Genomic DNA, 23,753 nt, shown 5'->3' with positions numbered 1-23,753 from the left:
AACGGCGATGATGACGATGACTGCGACGGTGATGGGGTAGGCTGGTGGCTGAGGGGAAGCTCAGTGTTTGAGGATATTATGTGGAGGAGGGGAAGCTCAGAGTATATATGTGTGAATAATACAACACTTGCAAGACCTTGTTTAGTGGAAACTAATAAACACGGTATAAGAAAAACCGTTGTATTTTGTTTCCAAACAGACAACGGTTTTTTTTGAAACCGTAATTGATTAGTATTATCTACAACGGGTTAGAAATAACCGTTCTCTTAAATATTTTCATTTTGTTTGATTTTCCTGCCAAGAAATAAAGCATCATTTTTATATACATAACAACGGCCTGAACCGTTATAAATGTATACGTCCTGAACAACGGTTTAGGTATAACCGTTATTTTATATTTCATTTTGTTTGATTTTACCGCCAATAAATAAAACATCAGTTGGTATATGCCAGGTAAATAAAATATGTTTCTCGGAAATTCTTGCTTATTTCCATTAATTTAAAGGATTACAAGTTTACACATAAACAGTACAAACTACCACCATACATAATAAACTACGTAAATAACAATTAGAAGAAAAAAATTGACAATTAACTTAAGCCATGCCTCATTATTTTTGAGTTCTACGATATCCATGGTTAACTTCTTGCATTCTTCTTTTGCCTTAGCTTCAATATTTCAATGTCATTTCCCTGCTTCGATTCTTCAAGTTGATGTAGTATACTTCTCACTTGAGTAATCTCGATATCCATGCTCTTTTTCTCATTCACTAACCTGTTTATTACCTTCCTCTGCCACTCAGTCATTGGTTCATCAACCCACTTGAAGTAATTGCATCCACGCATTTTAGTCTCGGGATTATAGAATTTGCAAGTAAGAAACTTTCTTCCCGGATTTCGCAAAGTCCAAGAAGTCTGCAATGTTGTCGGAACTAAGCAATTACGTGTCTTTGTTGAAATAGAGGAAGAAGAAGAGTTGCCACTTGACATAATTTGAGTAATAAGAGAGAGAGAGAGAGAGAGATAGAGATAGAGAGAGAGATAGAGAGAGAGAGAGAGAGAGAGAGAGAGAGAAAGAGAATGAATGAATGAATGAATGAATGAATGAAAGAAAGAAAGAAAGAAGGTTATTTAAAATCTAGGTTATTCAACAATTGTATAATCTAACATGGTTCTTATAAGAACCGTTATAATTATATTATTAATATCTTTCAATTTCGATTTATTTTTAGAGGTGTTTATATTCTAACACGGTTATTATGCAGTACCGTTGTCATTATATTATATGTTATTTTAATTAATGTAACCTAAATCATTATTGTTGTTTCATTCATTTGTCTGTTAGCAAGTTATTTAAAATCTATGTTAATAAGCATTTGCATGTAATAAAGAGTAGAACTATATATTAAAATGAGTATATCATATAATGACAAAAAAAGAAAAAAAAAACAGTACAACAAGGGGAAAAAAAGGAAACACAATAAAAAATAAAAACCACAAAAACAAACAGCTAACTAAGCAAATTAATTAAACACCCTAACAGGAGTTTGACTAGGTGGTGGGTACTGAGGATACACTTGATTATAAATCAAGCTTACTACATCGACATCAAGACGGTGATCAAAATGAGGCACTTCTTCGTCTTCCCATGATTTCGGTACATTAATAAACCTGTACAAAATGAACCTTCTCATCAGATGAGCGTCCTCAGCGGTGGCAACCCATAAGTAAGGCCCATCATGTACATAACGATCCTTAGGGTCGTCGGCATAAAAATCACGTTTGCCTCTTTGATGGTCACGTGATGCATATAAAGAGTACATAGGTAATGAATTGATCCTCCCTAATGGTATTATGACTAAATGTCACAATTTATTTGATATAAGTTAGATCAATTATAAAGTCAAACCGAGTTTTCAAACTCAAATTGGGAATTTACGAAACCAATCGGTCCTACTACCACTTCATACTAAGACTTGTGTAGCTTATATATCGAATTAGTCTATCAAAAGCTAGATTACAAGGTCTCCAATAGATCATTTAAGGTCAACATGTGTGACACAATGCTCCCTTACCATCATAAGTACAAAATTGTTTGTGACTTATAGTGCTATCTTTCAAGAAAATAGATGTATTTTTCAAAAGATAGAGTGTGAGAAAATTAGTCACAAACATAAAACTAGTAAGGAACTAGTGAGCACTAGTGAGGAGACCAAAAGAAATTGTTCTTAATTTAAATCTTAAGACTAGTGAGGAGACCAAAAGAAATTGAATCTTAAGACTAGTGAGGAGACCAAAAGAAAGAGTTCTTGATATAATGAGATTATGACCTATTGAGTGGTTGTACTTAGAAGTCTCAATCTTGTTGCATAAAAGCCTTACGACCCAATATGGAATCTGTGCAATTAAATAAATTTATTTAGAGTTGTTTGGACCACTCCAAAATAAATAGGACTTTATGGTAAAGAGTTGCATAGATTGACATGATGATTTCCACAATGCTAAGTTAAAGTGTAACTATGCTAAGATCAAATTATCGTTGATACACCTCATTATGAGAATGGATAATTCAGATGTTAAAACCACTTTCTAAATGGGCATTTAGAAAAGGATGTGTATATGACATAAACCTAAGGTTTTGATCGACAGTTGAGGTTGTCCTGTTTGGAGTGGGAGTTGAGGTTGGCATGTTTGGACATGAAGCTTAGTGGGAGCAAATTCTTGGACATGAAGCTCAGTGAGAGTTAATTGCTTTCCACATCTTGTATGTGGAAGACACATTACACATTGAGAATGGTGTATGAAGGAGTGTTTTTCAAATTCATTTCCAATTGAAAGAATTGGAGGAAGCATAATGCATAATAATATCCTAATCTATTGAAATAGATACAAGGGGATATTGGCGTAAGAATCTTATATTGATAAAGATTCTTCATTTGTTTAACATCAACAAATTAAAGGTTATTTATATCGATGAAAGTGGAATCACTATGATTGAGTCATGGTCATTCACTGAACCTAAGAGTTGTTGATTGCATGAAATCGATTACTAATATTTCCGCCATTAGACCGATCATGTATGCCATAATGTGCACATGCCCGAATGAATCATATGCTTGGAGCCTGATGAGTCAATAATAAGTTAATCCAAATGAATGTCATTGGAAAGCCTTCAAGAACATCTATTAGATTCTCAAGGAGAACTAAAGTTTTATTCTTGTGTTTGGATGCGATACTGAGTTATGTGTTAAAGGTTATACAAACCCGAGTTTCCAAACTTGTAAGGATTTATCGAAATCCTAGGCAGATTTTATTGACTTAGAAGCAAGTGACTAGAAAACCTGTTTGAGGGTCGACCATTGCGAATTCTACAAATGGAGTCTGAGTACATTGTGATAAGGTGGTTTATAAAGGGACTATGTGTAGATCCTTCCGCCAAGTAATTTATCACAAGTTATATGATGACAGTGGGAGCATCTTTCAAGTTAAAGATCCCAAGTCTAAGAATAAGTCTAGACATGTACTTAGAGAAGTTCATGACATTAGAAATGACATTGAATAGAAGGAAAAAGCAATTCATAACGTTGGACTGTATGGATACATGGTATGTCCACTAACCAAGCTTTTATTGCACTTTGACAAGTGTAAAATGTGCACTTTAGATTATAAGATATGAAGTGGTAATATGGTATTGACTATTCATGTGTGATAATCACATTTATCATTTGAGTTTCTTAAACTCATCCATTACTTTGTTATATCCAAATAGGTAGTTGAGAAGATATTGAACCCTATTAAAGTGAACTGGATTAACATAGTAATTGCCCCTAGTTACTTATATGAGGTGACGTCTCTAAGTGACTAGAGTGTGAGTCGATTGATGGCAAGTTTAAGGGCCATAAGGTCATAAGAGATGACTAGTCGATCACATAGGCAGACTGTTAGGGACACTCTGTCGGGCAGTGACTGCTTATAGAGTTCTGGTAATTCATATAGCCTGGTCGTGGCGCGAGCTACTATTGTATTCTTTTGAGTCAATTCTTTGACTAGAGACTGTTCGCCAAAGTCGACACTGTTTCTGATTGGCCTTGATTTATGCTCTTCGACTGTCGTAAATGAAGTCAAATGGGTATCTTTTGGACCATGATGAACTGTGGCTGTACGAAGGGAATAGTGCGATAGGAATAATCCACCCCTTTGTCAGGGTTATTTAAAATCTCAGGGTCACTCAAGGAGTAGTGAACTGAAAATGTGTGGCCAAGCTCGGAAGGTATCTACGGTAGATAATTCCGGTCAGAAAGTTACTCTCCAGATCGAGGAAACCACTCTTGATATGATCACATGCAAGTACGACCTGCAAGACACATTGCATTGAGTGGGAGATTGTAATAGGACAAGAGAATTGGTGACGCACACTTGTCTCAGATAAGTGGGAGATTGTTGGAGTATGTGTCCTCAACAATAGTGCGATCATATTATTGAAACTCATGATAATAATACGTAAAGGGATGATTCATTTATGTATGTCAACTGATCAACATTAATCGGTAATGATTGGCTGACTAGAGTTTGACATTACTGTCGTTTGACGGTGGTGATCAGTTGATCCCTTAAGGTCACACCTAAAGGACGATTCCCTTAATAGATAAATTAATTAATTGTATATTGATACAAATTAATTAATTTCTTAAAATTGAACAATTTACATATGTGAGTAAGAATATATATCTTATTGTAATTCGATTAAATAAGATTCGTTTTAGTAATAAAAATGTTATATTACTAAAACTTTGTCTATGAAACAATTAAATTAAGAGTGATTGGTTAAATATAATTAGAATATATTGTAGATTATATTAACATGACCCATTTTATATACTTGTGATTATGAATTACTAGCTAATTGTTATATGTAATTAAATTAATATATATATATATATATATATATATATATATATATATATATATATATATATATATATATATATATATATATATATATAATGATATTTAATTGTTAAATATGCATTAATATGATTAATAACATGCTACATGTTACATGTTACACATTGTATGACAAAATGACAATTGACAAAATAAAATGGATTTCATATTACATGGGGGCACCCATTTTATGGGTGTTTAGGGTTTAATGGTTAATTGTTTTTTAATTGTTAAGAAACACAATGATTACCATCTAAGCCTAGACCACACCCTAACTCATTTTGATAAGAAAAATTGCAAAAGTAGAAGGGCATGCATTGGCTCATTTGCCTACTCCCTCCCATTGGTTTCTCCACCCCCAAATAAGAATAAGAATTGTTCTTATTCTTATTATTCATCCTTATCTTTTGTTTTAGCACACCTCCTCTCACATTCTCTTTTCTCTCTAAAATTAGTTTTAGACATACATTTTTTTCAAAGATCTAATATTTATTTAGATTACGAAAGTAGTAATAAGAAATAATATTAGATTAATTTTAAGGTTTCTAATAATCATATCTAGTCAATATATTATTAGATTTAAGGGATAGTTTTGGTGCAATCAAGAGGAGAATCTCTACTTTGGAATTTTTGGAAGATCATCCATAACCTTGTAGCTCAAGAACAAGTGGAGGAAGGAGTCCTCACTTGTGCCCTAATTCCGATCTCTACAATGTAAGGAACATTGTTCTTGCTCTTCTCTTTATTTTATGTTATGCATGCACTAGATCCTTATCTAAATCAATGAGTAATTTTAATCTATAATTAAATGAGTTTAATTAGAGGGTTAAGAATTCTTTCAAGCGGTATCAGAGCATAGGATGTTACATGCATAATCGATTTATAGTTTTTTCGAGTTATAGTAACTTAAATAAAACTAGTAAAAATTTGTGATTTATTAGATAATGTCACAAAATCTTTTTGCATGTTGAATATTCTGGTCCTAAAATATATTTAGTCATTTTGATGATTTATGGTATTTTATTGCTCATTTTAATGATTTTTAGTGATTTTATTACATTTTAATGAGTAAAATGGTATTTAAAATGCTAAATATAGTTTGACTTAGTTTCTGACCTTGAAATTTTTATATGATCTCACATGCATATTTTACTAATTGTATGTAAAATGTCGTATAAATTTGATTTATTTTGCATGATTTATGATTTTTATATGATAAAAATGGAATAAATGGAGGTAAAATGGTTAAAAATAGTCAAACTTCGAAACCGGCCATGAAATTTTAATATGTTGTCACATGAACATTTTACTCACTGCGTGTAAAATTTGAGATAAACACGATTCATTTTGCATGATTTATGAATTTTTAGTTTAAAGATGACATAAATAGTGACTATTTTAGCAAAAATAGCTAAAACGAATTACATGGCATGAGAAAATTATTTTAGGCTGAATTTATATCCCACTTATCAGATATAAAGTTGGAACATTGATTAGATTAATTTTCATATGCTTTAGATGTTTTATTTGATAAAACCGATAAATCGCAAATATATTTTTCTCGAAATAAATTCGAAAATTTTAACCTTGATTTTGGACATTATGAGTATCATGGAAATATTCCAGAATGTTCAAAAATTTAAAATTCAAATTTTGAAATTATTGTAATTTAATTTGGATTTATTTCATAAAAGTTATGATTTTAAGGTCAATTATGAGCATAAATGTTAAATCAAGTTGAATTATTGTCAAAAATTGAGTGATAACTAATTTTTGAGTCCTAAAAGGTTAGGGTAATTAACTTGGACTAAAATTTGATTTTAGTATTATTTTGTGAATTTAATAAGTTAAAGATCGCGAATATCCATAAAACCGGATTATATTTACGATATAAGTTTAAATAGGGCGATTTGGCACATATTTTGGCATGTTAGTTACATATTATAATGTTGTATTTTTCTTTAATGAATGTCATATTTCATTTATATAATTTTGAATTATGTAATTTTATCTTAGTATGGCCTTAGTTTTAATCGATATTTCCCGTAATGTAAGGGAATATTGATTCGGTTGTAATTTAATGTGATCTCGTATCACTTTTATTTTATTTTTGTTTACTAGATTTTATTTTACAAATGAATAATAGGAAATGTAATGTACATTTTATTATTATTATTTGTAATTCCGGAGTTTCCAAAAGACGGTGCCATTCGGAAAGGAGTTCCGATCAAGACGGTGGTTATCATTGGGAGGCGTGTCACATGAAGATTCAAGGAACCAAAGGAGTTGGTTTCCGAATTTGTAATAGAATATAAGTTTTTCTATTTTAGGAAAGGCCATACTAGGAAATTTACTTTTATTTATTTGCTTGCTTTATATGTTTGCATGCATTGCCAAATCGCCATAACTTCACATGCATATTTTATCGTCTTATCGACTATTGTCAATTATAATTATCAAGTATTCATCGACTTAGTTCACTTAAAGATGATAGATAATAAAACGACAAGACCTTTCACATATTTAAAAATTGAGATTAGCCTTACCAAATAATAGGACTCACGAATCCCTTTGACATTTGGGGTAGATTCAGTTTCCCGGGGTACTTTCATTTTTCATTGGGTAAGTGGGGTAATAAAACGTTATTACACGCGAAATTTTGTTGGACTCAACGGGATATAAAGACTAGTCTTATGTTCCGGGGCTAGAGATGAAATTTATGAAGTTCATCGACCGAGAGTTCTATAGTAGAATCAATTGAAGAGTTAATTCACCAAATTTGCATAAGTATGGGATGTATCGGTTTCCCCGTGCTCATATTTGTGTGAAGATGGATCTCGGAATCATTTATATAATTTTGGTGCGAGGTCATTATATAAATGCATAATTTTAAACCTTGTTAAAAATGTTTACAAGTGAAATGATAAATGTTAATTATTTCCTTCATTTCCTTTTTGTAGTCAATTTTAATTAATCGCAATGACAAGTTCTGGCACTCCCGCAACTCCTATTTCATCCGCACCACCTCTCTCAAACGTTTCTTGGCTCCGATCCTTCATGGATCGATGCAAACTTGAAAAGAATGGTTCTAACTTCACCGATTGGGATGCGCAACTTCACTTGGCCGCGGAAGGTGATGATTAGATCAAATATCTTACCATGGGTCCTCCCGCTACACCTAATGCTAGGTCATCCGCCGCGATTAGGGAGGCCTATGAGGCTTACCAAAAGGAATCGGCCGCGATCAAGAATGTCTTGATCTTCTCTATGGAAGCCGATCTCCAAAGGACTGCTATAAAGATAGGCACCGCCTATGAGATCTACACCAAGCTTGTGACCATGTTTTCACAAGCTCCTAGGATCATCCAATATGAGGCGGCCTCCGCATTCTTTGAGCTCAACATCAAAGAGGGACAAAAGGTTAGCCCTCATGTGCTCAAGTTGATTGAGCATGTTGAGACCCTCAAATTGCAAGGGGTTGAAATTCCCGAGCAACTCGTTATTGACCGAGTGCTCCATTACTTGAACCGCATCAAAGCATATGTTCAGTTTAGGGTAAACTACAATATGCAAAATATGAAAACCTCTCTCCATGAATTGCACAACTTGCTTGCGCAAGCCGAGAGAGACATGGGTCTAAATGTGAGTACGGCCAAGGATGTGCTCAATGTTAATAATAAGAGCAAAGGGAAATTCAAGAAGAGCGCTATCAAGGGTAAGAAACCTACTCCCAACAAGGGCAAAGGGAAAGCTATTGGGAATAGCTTATCCAAGCCCAAAAAGGGTGCTTCTTTCGAGTATAAGTGCCACTATTGTTATGGTACGGGCCATTAAAAGCGTAATTGCCCGAAGTATCTAGGAGATGTCAAAGCTGGACCTGTGACTCCAGTAGGTAATAAATTCTCAAATCAATTATGTTATTGATATAAATCTCAACTTTGGTATTTAGATACAAGTTATGATTCTCACCCCCTTTAATGTAATTTAGGGCATGTGAGCAAAAACAAAGGCAAGGACAAGCAAGCTTGAGGAAGATCTTCAACAAGGGATGCTAAGGTAGCCACCCATAGTAGAAGACCTATGGAAGCTTGGCTTTTATTTTGTATTGTCTTCATGGTATTATTGTGTTTTGACTTGTTGTTTTAGAACTCCTTTTGATTTCCGTGTTGGACATGGAAGTTTGTTTTATTTCCATTTTGCAAACAATGGTTGTATGGATTTTAATGACATGGCTTTCAACCCAAGTCATTCGGTTTATGGAATTTATGGTTCTAAAACTTATCATTATACATTACTTTGTCAATAACGTAAAATAGATAGACTCTAATTATCCTATAAGGATATAATGATTGGATCATTATAAAGAGTACATAGCTAATGAATTGATTCTCCCTAATGGTATTATGACTAAATGTCACAACTTATTTGATATAAGTTAGATCAATTATAAAGTCAAACCGAGTTTCCAAACTCAAATTGGGAATTTACGAAACCAATCGGTCCTACCACTTCATACTAAGACTTGTGTAGCTTATATATTGAATTAGTCTATCAAAAGCTAGATTACAAGGTCTTCAATAGATCATTTAAGGTCAACATGTATGACACAATGCTCCCTTACCATCATAAGTACAAAATTGTTTGTGACTTATAGAGCTATCTTTCAAGAAAATAGATGTATTTTTCAAAAGATAGAGTGGGAGAAAATTTGTCAAAAACATAAAACTAGTAAGGAACTAGTGAGCACTAGTGAGGAGACCAAAAGAAATTGTTCTTAGGTTAAATCTTAAGACTAGTGAGGAGACCAAAAGAAATTGAATATTAAGACTAGTGAGGAGACCAAAAGAAACTGTTCCTGATATAATGAGATTATGATCTATTGAGTGGTTGTACTTAGAAATTTCAATCTTGTTGCATAAAAGCCTTACGACCCAATATGGAATCTCTGCAATTAAATAAATTTATTTAGAGTTGTTTGGACCATTCCAAAGTAAATAGGACTTTATGGTAAAGAGTTTCATAGATTGTAACACCCCCTCATACCAAGGTACCTTACCAGGACTACCCCAGCATGAAAGGCTGTTACCATCTCGGTTGCCCGAGGTTAGTACATATCAAAAGCAACAGTCCCAAACATATTTATTAAGGTACGGTAAAGTATTAAAAGTTACAATGTTCCAAAATCCAATAATGTAAATCCAAATGCTATCAATTACAAAACAAATGCTAAGACTCATGATGGTTATACTAAATCCGGCATGACGACTCTCCCATGACCGCCCCAAACTCACCAAATGCATTACCTGTCAGAGCCTGCTCACCATCCCCGAATGGATCACCGCAGATTTTACAAAACAACAACGGGGTCAGTACTACTCAATCAAAATAAGACAAGGCACAAGTAACCAGCTGATCATCCTCCATCCCCAGTCTCCCGATCTCACACAATAACCGACTACACACCGAAGTGTGTAGCCCTGCCAGACTACCCATCGCAACAGGTAGTCTACGCCGCCAGTGGGGGACCGCAGCAAATCCCCACCAAAATCCCGCTCATCAACGAGCGATAACCCTGTCCCTTAATGTGCACATCCCCTCCCTTGACGGGTTCCACGGAGGGCGAACTAGGGCGTGAAGCCACTCCCGCAAGTGACTCCACCACAACCAACACAACAACATCACCACCACCACCACAACACCAACACTCCGATGATTAGCAGATAACGGTAACCACAATACAATCACATCTTAATTCAATTAACAGAAACTGAGTAGGGAAACCCTACCTTAGCAACAACAGCAGTGAAGAGAATCAAGCAACTAGAACGGCTCCTCTACGAAGTCTTCGCCTAAACAATAATCACTTAACACAATTACTAATTGCAAAACCCCATTTCCCCCAATTCATGATTAAAGACAAACCCTAGAATAATCACCAACAAACATGGGGATAAAGACTTACCGACGGAAGAATGAAAGATTGAATATGATTGCTATGATGGTCCACACACACAGAGGAGAGATTCGGAGTGATTAGAGCGTCGTACGTTGATTAGGTTTTGTAAATAGTGTTTAGAAACTGATTATCGAAATTATATAACGCCCTAATTACTCCTGTATCAAACCGCTGAAATATTTCTCACCAGACCGGATACTCGGTCGAGTATAGAGTATACTCGGCCGAGTATCCTCTACTCGGTCGAGTATTCATTATACTCGGCCGAGTGTTCCTCGGCAGTAGCCAAACAGACTACACAACCCACACTACTCGACCGAGTAGGCTATACTCGGTCGAGTACCAGCCTATAAAATCCGTAGTATTACATTGATTAACATGATGATGTCCACAAAGCTAAGTTAAAGTGTAACTATGCTAAGATCCAAATTATCGTTGATACACTTCATTATGAGAATGGATAATTCAGATGTTAAAACCACTTTCTAAATGGGCATTTAGAAAAGGATGTGTATATGACATAAACCTAAGGTTTTGATCGACAGTTGAGGTTGTCATGTTTAGAGTGGGAGTTGAGGTTGTTGAGGTTGTCATGTTTGGACATGAATCTTAGTGGGAGAAAATGCTTGGACATGAAGCTCAGTGGGAGTTAATTGCTTGCCACATCTTGTATGTGGATGACACATTACACATTGAGAATGGTGTATGAAGGAGTGTTTTGCAAATTCAGTTCCAATTGAAAGAATTGGAGGAGGCGTAATGCATAATAATATCCTAATCTATGGAAATAGATACGAGGGGATATTGGCGTAAGAATCTTATATTGATAAAGATTCTTCATTTGTTTAAATCAACAAATGAAAGGTTATTTATATCGATGAAAGTGGAATCACTATGATTGAGTCATGGTCATTCACTGAACCTAAGAGTTGTTGATTGCATGAAATCTATTACTAATGTTTCCGCCATTAGACCGATGATGTATGCCATAATGTGCACATGCCCGAATGAATCATATGCTTGGAACCTGATGAGTCAATAATAAGTTAATCCAAATGAATGTCATTGGAAAGCCTTCAAGAACATCTATTAGATTCTCAAGGAGAACTAAAGTTTTATTCTTGTGTTTGGATGCGATACTGAGTTATGTGTTAAAGGTTATACAAACCCGAGTTTCAAAACTTATAATGATTTATCGAAATCCTAGGCAGATTTTATTGACTTAGGAGCAAGTGACTAGAAAACATGTTTGAGGGTCAACCATTGCGAATTCTACAAATGGAGTCTGAGTACATTGTGATAAGGTGGTTTATAAAGGGACTATGGGTAGATCCTTCCGCCAAGTATTTTATCGCAAGTTATATGATGACAGTGGGAGCATCTTTCAAGTTAAAGAGCCCAAGTCTAAGAAGAAGTCTAGACATGTACTTAGAGAAGTTCATGACATTAGAAATGACATTGAATAGAAGGAAAAAGCAATTCATAAAGTTGGACTGTATGGATACATGGTATGTCCACTAACCAAGCTTTTATTGCACTTTGACAAGTGTAAAATGTGCACTTTAGATTATAAGATATGAAGTAGTAATATGGTATTGACTATTCATGTGTGATAATCACATTTATCGTTTGAGTTTCTTAAACTCATCCATTACTTTGTTATATCCAAATAGGTAGTTGAGAAGATATTGAACCCTATTAAAATGAACTGGATTAACATAGTAATTGCCCCTAGTTACTTATATGAGGTCACGTCTCTATGTGCCTAGAGTGTGAGTCGATTGATGGCAAGTTCAAGGGCCATAAGGCCATAAGAGATGACTAGTCGATCACATAGGCAGACTGTTAGGGACACTCTGTCGGGCAATGACCGCTTATAGAGTTCTGGTAATTCATATAGCCTGGTCGTGGCGAGAGGTACTATAGTATTCTTTTGAGTCAATTCTTTGACTAGAGACTGTTCGCCCAAGTCGGCGCAGTTTCTGATTGGCCTTGATTTATGTTATTCGACTGTCGTAAATGAAGTCAAATGGGTATCTTTTGGACCATGATGAACTGTGGCTGTACGAAGGGAATTGTGCGATAGGAATTGTCCACCCCCTTGTCAGGGTTATTTAAAATCTCAGGGCCACTGAAGGAGTAGTAAACTGAAAATGCGTGGCCACGCTCGGAAAGTATCTACGGTAGATAATTCCGGTCAGACAGTTACTCTCCAAATCAAGGAAACCACTCTTGATATGATCACATGCAAGTACGACCTACAAGACACCTTGCATTGAGTGGGAGATTGTAATAGGACAAGAGAATTGGTGACGCACACTTGTCTCGGACAAGTGGGAGATTGTTGGAGTATGTGTCCTCAACAATAGTGCGATCACATTATTAAAACTCATGATAAGAATACGTAAAGGGATGATTCATTTATATATGTCAAATGATCAACATTAATCGGTAAGGATTGGTTGACTAGAGTTTGACATTACCGTCGTTTGACGATGGTGATCAGTTGATCTCTTAAGGTCACACCTAAAGGACAATTCCCTTAATAGATAAATTGTGAACCCCCGCGATAAGACCACATAACGTTAATAAATAAACGGCGGAAAATACGGGTTTTCAAAAACTTTTTAAGTTCAAAGTACGGGATTCACTTGCCATAAATAAAATAAAGTGCGATAAGTGTAAATTTAAGTTTTACAATCCAAAGAAATGTCTTGGGGAAAAGATATCCCACGAAAACGCACAAATAAAAGGGTGAGTCTAATAGATAAGTAGAGAAGGTCCAGGGTAAGAACTCGCTAGCTCACACGGTCTCCCCCAATTAAGCTTCATCACAAACCTGTCAATCATATAAATATGAAAGCCACAGTCAGTGGGGAGTAACTTAGGGTTCTCCCAGCCACAATATGTGAAAATACAAGTAAACAAGCACTTAAGTAAACACGATGATAATACAACATATTTGAACGATAAGGAATGAGAGGATATAGATGAAAATCATGATGGGATAGCCATAATACATTCATAATGGAATAGGGATGATACCTTAGGATAAATATGCATACAAGAAAATGGAACAACTAAGTCAACCAACTCATATTGACACGACTCAACAAGTGTAAGACATATACTTAGTATGAACTCACAAGACAACCTCCTAGACTCCAACCTCTTGGTAGGACGACGATAATAATACGGTCGTAGTCTAAACCTGGATCCAGACTCTCGGGATGGACGTCACCCGATTCGACAAACGATATACCAATCGTATCCAAGACTCGAAACATGGCACACATATCCGTAACCAAAAGTTGAGTAACCTCAAATCGGAAACATGGCACACATAGCCATAACCAAAGGTCCGAAGAAAGGCGGATGGATAACCCAATCCGGAAACATGGCACACATATGCGTAACCAAAGGTCCGAAGGGGTAAATAAGGAATGTCAAGTAGTCCCACAATGTAAAACGTCACACTTGAGTCACTAATACGAGTGAAAGTGATTATATAAACATAATGTAAACAATTCATTTGAAGCATGTGTGAGTATGAGAATGAAATAAGAATCAAGTACACCTCGCCGGTGTGGGCACCGGCTGCCGGCCCACCGGCACATGATACATGCCAAGGTGAAACAAGGTCAAAATAGATGAAAGTGTATTCTCTGCCGGTGCACCGGCTGCCGGCCCACCGGCAGGGGATACATGTCAAGGTAAACAAGGTCAAAATTGTTCAATGTGTGTTCTCTGCCGGTGCACCGGCTGCTGGCCCACCGGCAAGGAATACACCTTACTTTATGAACTTAGAAAAATCACAAGGAACTCTCTGTCGGTTGGTGGACCGGCTGCCGGCCCACCGGCAGGGACATACAAGGCTTAAATTTCCAATTTTTCCAACTCAGAAATAAAATGACGCGCTATCGGTTGGGTAGGCCGGCTGCCGGCCCACCGGCAGGGACTCACTGTACACGAAAAATCCATCAAACAACCATCTAAAGTCTTCCAAATTCAACCATCTTAATTTCAATCATCTTATACTTCTCTAATATGATGAATACATAAAAAATTACCACATTCGAGATGTCATTAACATATGGGGCTGGTCATAAATCGTTAAAGTAAGGCTTAACCATGTAATTATGAGGGAATTCCTTTAAGGCAAATTTCATATTTCACCATCTTATCACAAGGCATGAAAATTACTCATTAAACATGTGAAAAACATCATACAAGTATTCTACTCAACACCAAATTACTATAATTCATGAAAGACACCAACTTTAACATTCATATGAGTCTAATACTACACAATTCACACAATTTTAACATAAAAGTCGAGTAACCCATCACCGTTACCTTTTTCCACTTCAATCTTCTATTGAGTCGTCAATGATGTAGCTATCTTCCTCCGGGTCGTCTAAGCTTTCCCCTAAACACAAAAATGAAAGGGTTAAGTCAAGAATCCGCATCCTTGTAAAATGAGAATTTCAAAATAGGAGGAAAGATGGTGACTTTCTTACTTAGAAAGAAGGGGAACGAGAAAAGGAAGAGAATGGCGCGAAAAGGAACGAGATTGGTGAAGAATTGAGTGAGATATGGTGATTTTAGGTTTGAGAGGAGATGGTTTAACAATGGTGATGTGTTTGTATGGGAATTTCAGAAATTAGAAGTGAAGGGGATGAAGTTGTGAGGGTTTAGGTGGGGTTTATGTAGAGAAAAGAGAAGGAAAAAGGCCTATGAGTCAAAATAAGCCCAATAACTCAAAATGAGTCGGTTTCCACTAGGATTTTCATCTCAAGCTTACTATAACTCAAGACGGAGAATATAATTATTAAAATCTACACTATTACTACCGTTATACGACTACGACGATATTTTATAAAAATAAGTTAAATTATAATTATTGGATAAAATTACTTAAAAATTTATTTAAAATATAACGAAAAGCGCGGGTGTTACAACCACCCCTCCTTTAAAAAGTTTCGCCCTCGAAACTTGAAGCGAAAGGCATTAACTTACGAAAACAAACTAGGGTAATTGACACGAATGGAAGCCTCCGACTCCCAAGTCTCTTCTTCTACAACACCGCACCTCCACAAAACTTTTACCAAGGGCACCACTTTGCTCTGTTTCTTCTCCTTCCTATCCAAGATACGGATAGGTCTCTCCTCGAAAGAAAGACTAGGCTCAAGCTCGGGAATCTTATTTTGCAACACATGACTAGGGTCGCTAATGTATTTCCTAAGTTGAGACACATGGAAAACATCATGAACTTTACCCAAACTCGGGGGCAAATCCAATTTGTAAACCACGACACCAATCCGTTTCACAACATCGTACGGTCCAATGTACTTTGGACTCAACTTCCCTTTAACTCCAAACCTCTTAACTCCTTTCTTCGGGGATACTTTTAAGAACACCTTATCTCCGACTTCAAACTCCAAGGGTCTACGACGAACATCGGCATACGACTTCTGACGATCCTGGGCGGCTTTCATTCTTTCACGGATGAGCTTCACTTAATCAATCGTCTCGGCTAGCTTATCGGGTCCTAGATCGCGAACATTACTTGCTTGATCCCAGCAAATCGGACTAAGACATTTTCTTCCATAAAGGGCTTCATAAGGGGTCATCTTGATAGAAGCATGATAACTAATGTTGTAAGAAAATTCCACCAAAGGTAAGCTCTTCTCCCAACTAGAATGAAAATCAAGGGCACAAGCATGCAACAAGTCTTCTAGAGTTTGAATCGTCCTCTCGGATTGTCCATCGGTAGCGGCATGAAAAGCGGTACTCATCAACAACTTACTACCCATAGCATCTTGCAAAGCTTTCCAAAATCTCGAACAAAAACGCGGGTCACGATCCGATACGAAGGGACTCCATGGTAACAAACGATCTCCTCAACATAAGCACTAGCAAGTCGGTCTAAACTCCAAGTCTCTTTGATAGGGATGAACCTAGCACACTTGGTCAACCTATCCACAATCACCCATACGGCATCCTTTCCACCAACGGTCTTAGGCAAAGCCATCACAAAATCCATGGAAATGGACTCCCACTTCCATAAAGGAACATCCAACGGTTATAGCAAACCACCGGGTCTCTTATGCTCAATCTTCACTTGTTGACAAGTAAGACATCTTCCAACATATGACACAATGTCATTCTTCATATTAGGCCACCAAAACTGAAGCTTCAAATCTTTATACATCTTGTCTCCTCCGAGGTAAATCAAATAAAGGGATAGATGAGCTTCATCTAGAATTCTCTTTCTCAACTCAACGGCATCGGGTACATACATGCGTCCACAGTAACGAAGAAAACCTCTAGCATCAATCTCGCAATCTCTAGCTTTTCCTTCAAGAAGCTTGGCTTGGAAACCTTTGAAAGTAGCATCATCCACTAAGCTATCAAGAATCTCGCGGTGAAGAACGGGCTCGGCAACCATGGCACCAAGGTAATCAAAACCACTTTCCACAAATTGCAAACTCAACTTACGAAACTCGGCACAAAGGTCATCGGGAAGCACACGAATGGCACTCAAAGAATGAGTAGACTTTCTACTAAGGGCATCGGCAACCACATTTGCCTTTCCTTCATGATACAACAACTCTACATCGTAATCATTCACCAATTCCAACCATCGTCGTTGTCTCATATTTAAATCCTTTTGGGTGAATATATACTTCAAACTCTTATGATCGGTGTAGATACGACATTGAACTCCAAAGAGGTAATGTCTCCACATCTTTAAGTCATGAACAATGGCGGCTAACTCCAAATCATGAGTGGGATAGTTCACCTCATGAACTCTCAATTGTCGCGAAGCATAGGCAACAACTCTCCTATTTTGCATCAGAACACAACCCAAACCCATCTTAGAAGCATCACAAAACACGTCAAAATCAACTCCATCCTCGGGCAAGGTCAACACGAGAGCGGTAGTCAACCACTTCTTTAACTCTTGGAATGCACCCTCACACGCTTCGGTCCACACAAACTTGGTCTCTTTCTTCAAAAGTTGAGTCATCGGTCTAGCAAGCTTGGAAAAATCTTTCACAAAGCGACGATAATAACCCGCCAATCCCAAGAAACTACGAACCTCACCAACATCGGTTGGACTCTTCCACTCAATTACGGCTTCAATCTTAGAAGGATCCACCATAACACCATCCTTAGATATTACATGGCCAAGAAAAGACACCTTAGACAACCAAAATGCGAAGATGAAGAATCTCTAAAACAATGCGAAGATGATCGGCATGCTCCTCTTCGGACTTGGAATAAATGAGAATATCGTCGATGAAGACCACAACACACTTGTCCAAGAACTCACTAAAGGTTCGGTTCATTTGGTCCATGAAGATAGAAGGGGCATTGGTTAAACCAAAGGGCATCACTTTAAACTCGAAATGTCCATATCTCGTACTAAAGGCGGTCTTAGAGATATCGGACTCACGAACGGGAATTTGATGGTAAACCGGATCTCAAATCAATCTTGGAGAAGGTAGAATCACCTTTGAGTTGATCGAACAAATATTCAATCCTTGGTAGAGGATACTTGTTCTTGACGGTGACACGGTTAAGCTCATGATAGTCGATACAAAGTCTCATGGATCCATATTTCTTCTTCACAAAGAGAACGGGAGAACCCCAATGTGAGGCACTAGGTCGAATGAATCCTTTCTCAATCATCTCATCAAGTTGCGATCTCAACTCTTTCAACTCGGTCGGCGCCATACGGTAGGGAGCTTTAGCAATCGGTCCGGTTCCGGGTACAAGGTCGATAGAAAATTCTACATCACGCTCGGGAGGTCTTCCGGGTAACACCTCGGGAAACACATCGGCAAACTCGCAAACAACGGGTACTTCTTCAAGCTTGGGCAACGAAACTTCGGTAGAAGTCACCACACAAAGAAAGGCTTGGCAACCTTTCCGCAACAAATTCACCGTCTTCAAGGCGGAAATCAACTTCACGCTTACTTGGGAACGAACTCCCTTGTAAGATACTCGGGTGCCTAACGGGCTTTTGAGGCGAATCTTTTGATCTCTACACTCGAATCTTGCATCATACTTGGACAACCAATCCTTACCCAAAATTACATCGAATTCCTCAAGGGGAAAACGAAGTAGGTTAGCGGGGAAAATAGCTCCCGAAATTCAGATAGGAATGTCGGAGAAAGACAGGGAACAAGAGAACATTTCTCCGGAAGGTAAGGATATAGATGTTTCCTCACTAGGTATAGGCTCAAGAGCTAACTTTTCTGAAAACTTGGAAGATATAAAAGATAGAGATTCGCCGGTATCGAATAAAATAAGGCAAGGTTGATCAAAAATTGAGAACATACCCGTAATGATATCGGGATGAGCGGCGGCTTCGGCACGACTCATGACAAAGATGGTTCCTCTTGGCTTGGCATTTGGAGTAGTAGCATTCTTCTTCTCGGGGCATTCAATGGCACGATGTCCGGGCTTCTTGCAATTAAAACAAACCATTAGCCTATTGTAGCATCCAACTCCGGGGTGTAGAGCTTGTCTACAATGGAAGCACTTGCGGTCCTTCTCAAGCCTATTAGTAGAAGTAGGGACTTGTCCTCTTGGCTCTTGAACTCTTGGCTCTTGTCCTCCATGGTCTTGTACTCTTGGTCCTTTCACTCCTTGCCCTTGCACTCTCGGCACATACCTCCTCTTGTTGGAATAATTTTGAGTAGAAGGCACAAAGGGTCTCTTGCCATGAAAGTTGGGACGATAAGAAGTAGAGGAAGAGCGGGATCTAGCATCTTCTTCAATGGCCTTCAAGGAACTTTCCGCCCAAAGAGCATCATCATACACCGCCACAAAGGATGTGGAGTCTCTCCTCACCATGCTTTCCAACTTAGGGTTCAACTTGCTCTTGTAAAAGTAGACACGTTCATCTTCATTTCTCACAATCTTTGAAGCATAATGAGCTAGGTCATTAAACTTATCGGTATAAGCTTGCACGGATAGGCCTCCTTGCTTGAAGTCGATGAATTCCTTGAGCTTTTGTTGCTTGAGTTCCTTAGGGTAAAACGGGGTCTCCACAAGCACCTTGAAACGGTTCCAATCAAAGGTAGGATCTTGGACAACGAATGGTCCGGTCATGGTCCACCACCGATCAGCTTCCTTCACCAAGAAATGAGAGGAAAGCTTCACCTTGTCTTGCTCTTGAACATCATAAAGAGAGAAATTCTTTTTTCCATGTAACGGAACCACTCGGAGAGCTCAATAGGGTCCACTTCACCACCATAGGTCCTTGCCTTGTTCCTTGCTAGTTGACTTGCAATCCAAGCAAAACTTCCTTGACGATCTCCCATTGGTGGAGCGGGATTGGCTTGAGCATTGACACCTTGTTGATTTTGAACGATTTGAGTAAGGTCTTGCAAGATAGTATTCTCCACATTGTTTGGTCGCACCATCTTCTCAAAACGACAAGATTCCATCATGTTAGAACTTAACATAGAGCATACACAAGAAGACTACCAATTATAAATCCTTAAATTTACCCCTCTCTCATTTGTCATTCAAGGTCAAGTTCAACATTTAATTTGGGGTACACGTGTGTGCGTCGGGAGCACAAATGCTCTGATACCAACTGTGAACCCCCGCGATAAGACCGCATAACGTTAATAAATAAACGGCGGAAAATACGGGTTTTCAAAAACTTTTTAAGTTCAAAGTACGGGATTCACTTGCCATAAATAAAATAAAGTGCGATAAGTGTAAATTTAAGTTTTAGAATCCAAAGAAATGTCTTGGGGAAAAGATATCCCACGAATACGCACAAATAAAAGGGTGAGTCTAATAGATAAGTAGATAAGGTCCAGGGTAAGAACTCGCTAGCTCACACGGTCTCCCCCAATTAAGCTTCATCACAAACCTGTCAATCATATAAATATGAAAGCCACGGTCGGGGGAGTAACTCGAGGTTCTCCTACCACAATATGTCAAAATACAAGTAAACAAGCACTTAAGTAAACACATTGATAATACAACATATTTGAACGATAAGGAATGAGAGGATATAGATGAAAATCATGATGGGATAGGCATAATACATTCATAATGGAATAGGCATGATACCTTAGGATAAATATGCATACAAGAAAATGGAACAACTAAGTCAACCAACTCATATTGACACGACTCAACAAGTGTAAGACATTTACTTAGTATGAACTCACAAGACAACCTCCTAGACTCCAACCTCTTGGTAGGACGACGATAATAATACGGTCCTAGTCTAAACCTGGATCCAGGCTCTCGGGATGGACGTCACCCGATTCGACAAACGATATACCAATCGTATCCAAGACTCGAAACATGGCACACATATCCGTAACCAAAGGTCGAGTAACTTCAAATCGGAAACATGGCACACATAGCCGTAACCAAAGGTCCGAAGAAAGGCGGAAGGATAACCCAATCCGGAAACATGGCACACATTGTTAGGATTCATTAATCTCATTAGTATACATATTCATATATGAAGAGTCTATCGATCCAAAATACTCAAGAAGGGGGGGGGGGGGTGAATTGAGGATTTAAAACTTTTGAAAGCTTTTTCGATTATGCATGTATAATTAATTATTTAAAGTTTATTGATTAAACTTTAACTAATTAACGAATTAAAAGCAAAGCAAATAAACGAAAGAAAGAGAGACACACGGATTTTTGAAGTGGTTCAGTTTCACAAGTCGAAACCTACGTCCACTATTCTCGATTAATAAATTTAGTACCTTTCTCCGGATTACAAATTTACTAACCCAACTCGTACAACTAACTCTAGCTGTAACTCAATGAGTACCGCTAAATACTCGAGTGACTAACTTACACTAATAAGAAAGCACTAATGATTCTACTAAAAGTTCACGTTAATGAACGAGTAAGAAATCAAATAAGCACTATTATCTTATAACGATAACTATAAGAACGAATGCACAAGTTTATAATTCACACGACCTTTTTTCGAAAATAAACAAAACAGTTTTCTTGTTTTAAAACACGGTTTTTGTTTTGTGAAAATATATGAAAGTTATGCTCAAAGGTTTTAACTTTAATGATGTAAAGTATGGAGTATTTATAGTAAAAGTGGAGCAAGGGTTTCGGTTTAGCAAAAACCCTAAGTGCCGTGGAAGTCTTGTAAAGCAAGAAAGAATTAGGTTAAATCTTTCCTTAATTCTTTTTCGAGACTTGCCTTAATAAATAATATTTTCCTATCTTAACAACTCACCAATATCTTGGAGATTAGGAAAGATAATATAAAGAGATAAAGAAATCTCTAACAAATATTATTCTAATACCTTAACCCTTATCCAAGCAAAGACTAATTGTGCAAGAAGGAAATTACTATTCACGTTTTACTATTCACAGCACAATTCACGCGGCACTATTCACGCAGCACTATTCATCCCTAATATTTTTATAAGATAGAAAGGAATAAATCAAATAATAAAGAGATAATAAATCTCTAATCAAATATTATTTTAAAGATTTACTCAATCTTTTCCTTCTATCTTTGCAAAAATAATATCTTATAAGTTAGGAAAGAATAAATCAAAATAATATGAAAGAGATATTAAATCTCTAATCAAATATTATAAAGATTAACACAAAACCCTAACTTGTACAAAGAGTAACCGTGTATGAGAAAGAAACGACTCATAAGCCCATTCCTCTTTCACGAAAACCCTAGGTAAGATAAATTAGGTTTAGGGTTTTTAGAGTATGTAGAAACTAGAAACCCTAATTAGCAAGATGCCTCAACTCATAAGTTGATTCAATCATAATTACTAATTATAAGCTAATAGTAAAACCATACTCAATATAAAAATAATCTCCCTTGTAAAATAAATACTTTTACTAAAACATTCAAAACGGTTTTCCAAAAACAATTTAAAAACTATTTTGTCGTGTGTTTTATAAACTTCACGTCTCAATGTTATAGTAGAAGAGCTATAACATTGAGCTCTTATATAAGTAAGGTTATAGCTGTGAGGCCATAACTTTACCAATGTAAGAAGTCCATTCTTACGTTACCATAACGAGATAATCACCTACGCTATTCTAATCTTCGTTAGGAGATCTTCGAGTGTAGGCTACTTCATTATCCAAGCTTGATCAATCTTTAATTGAGCTTCATCTTCTCATGAATGCTTGAATAATTCTTCCATTTATCTTACAATACCTTGATCCGTGATTGAGGGCTTGATCATGATATAAACGCATCATACTTCCATCACAATTCCTTAATGCTTGCGATTAATAAGTCCAATCTAAAAGACTAAACAACCAATTACGCGCAACGAGTATATAGAAAATAAAGCACTCTTGACATCATCAAAACATAAACATATATCCTATATGGTTCAACAATATATGAATTAATTTATTTGGTCATAAAAATAAATACATGATCTTATGCATGCAAACTTAATAAAAAGAGATGGAAAAATTGATTTCTCACCATCTTATTTTCGGCCATTTTGGGCACAAGTAAGGTCTCCTACCTTCACTTGTTCTTGAGCTATGATGACTATTAGGATGATCCTCCAAAGACTCCAAGTATAGAAGTCACTCCTCTTGATTGCACCCAAGATTATCCCTTATCTCTACTAAATAATATGTTCTAGATATTTGTTTAGTAGTTTACCTTAAAATTGATTACTAATACTCATATATTACACTAATAATATTAGTAATTTTTGATTGAACAATTTAGATTGAATCTTCTTATATTTTAGATGAAGATTAAAGAGTAGAGAGAATAATGCATAACATTTGCATGTATTTTGAATGGACAAGAATATAGAGAATGAGTAGAGAACAAAAG

Source organism: Silene latifolia, chromosome 5, assembly GCF_048544455.1.
Source record: "Silene latifolia isolate original U9 population chromosome 5, ASM4854445v1, whole genome shotgun sequence".
NCBI lineage: Eukaryota > Viridiplantae > Streptophyta > Magnoliopsida > Caryophyllales > Caryophyllaceae > Silene > Silene latifolia.
The sequence above is the reverse complement of the archived record's forward strand: the minus strand, read 5'-3'. Positions refer to the sequence as shown.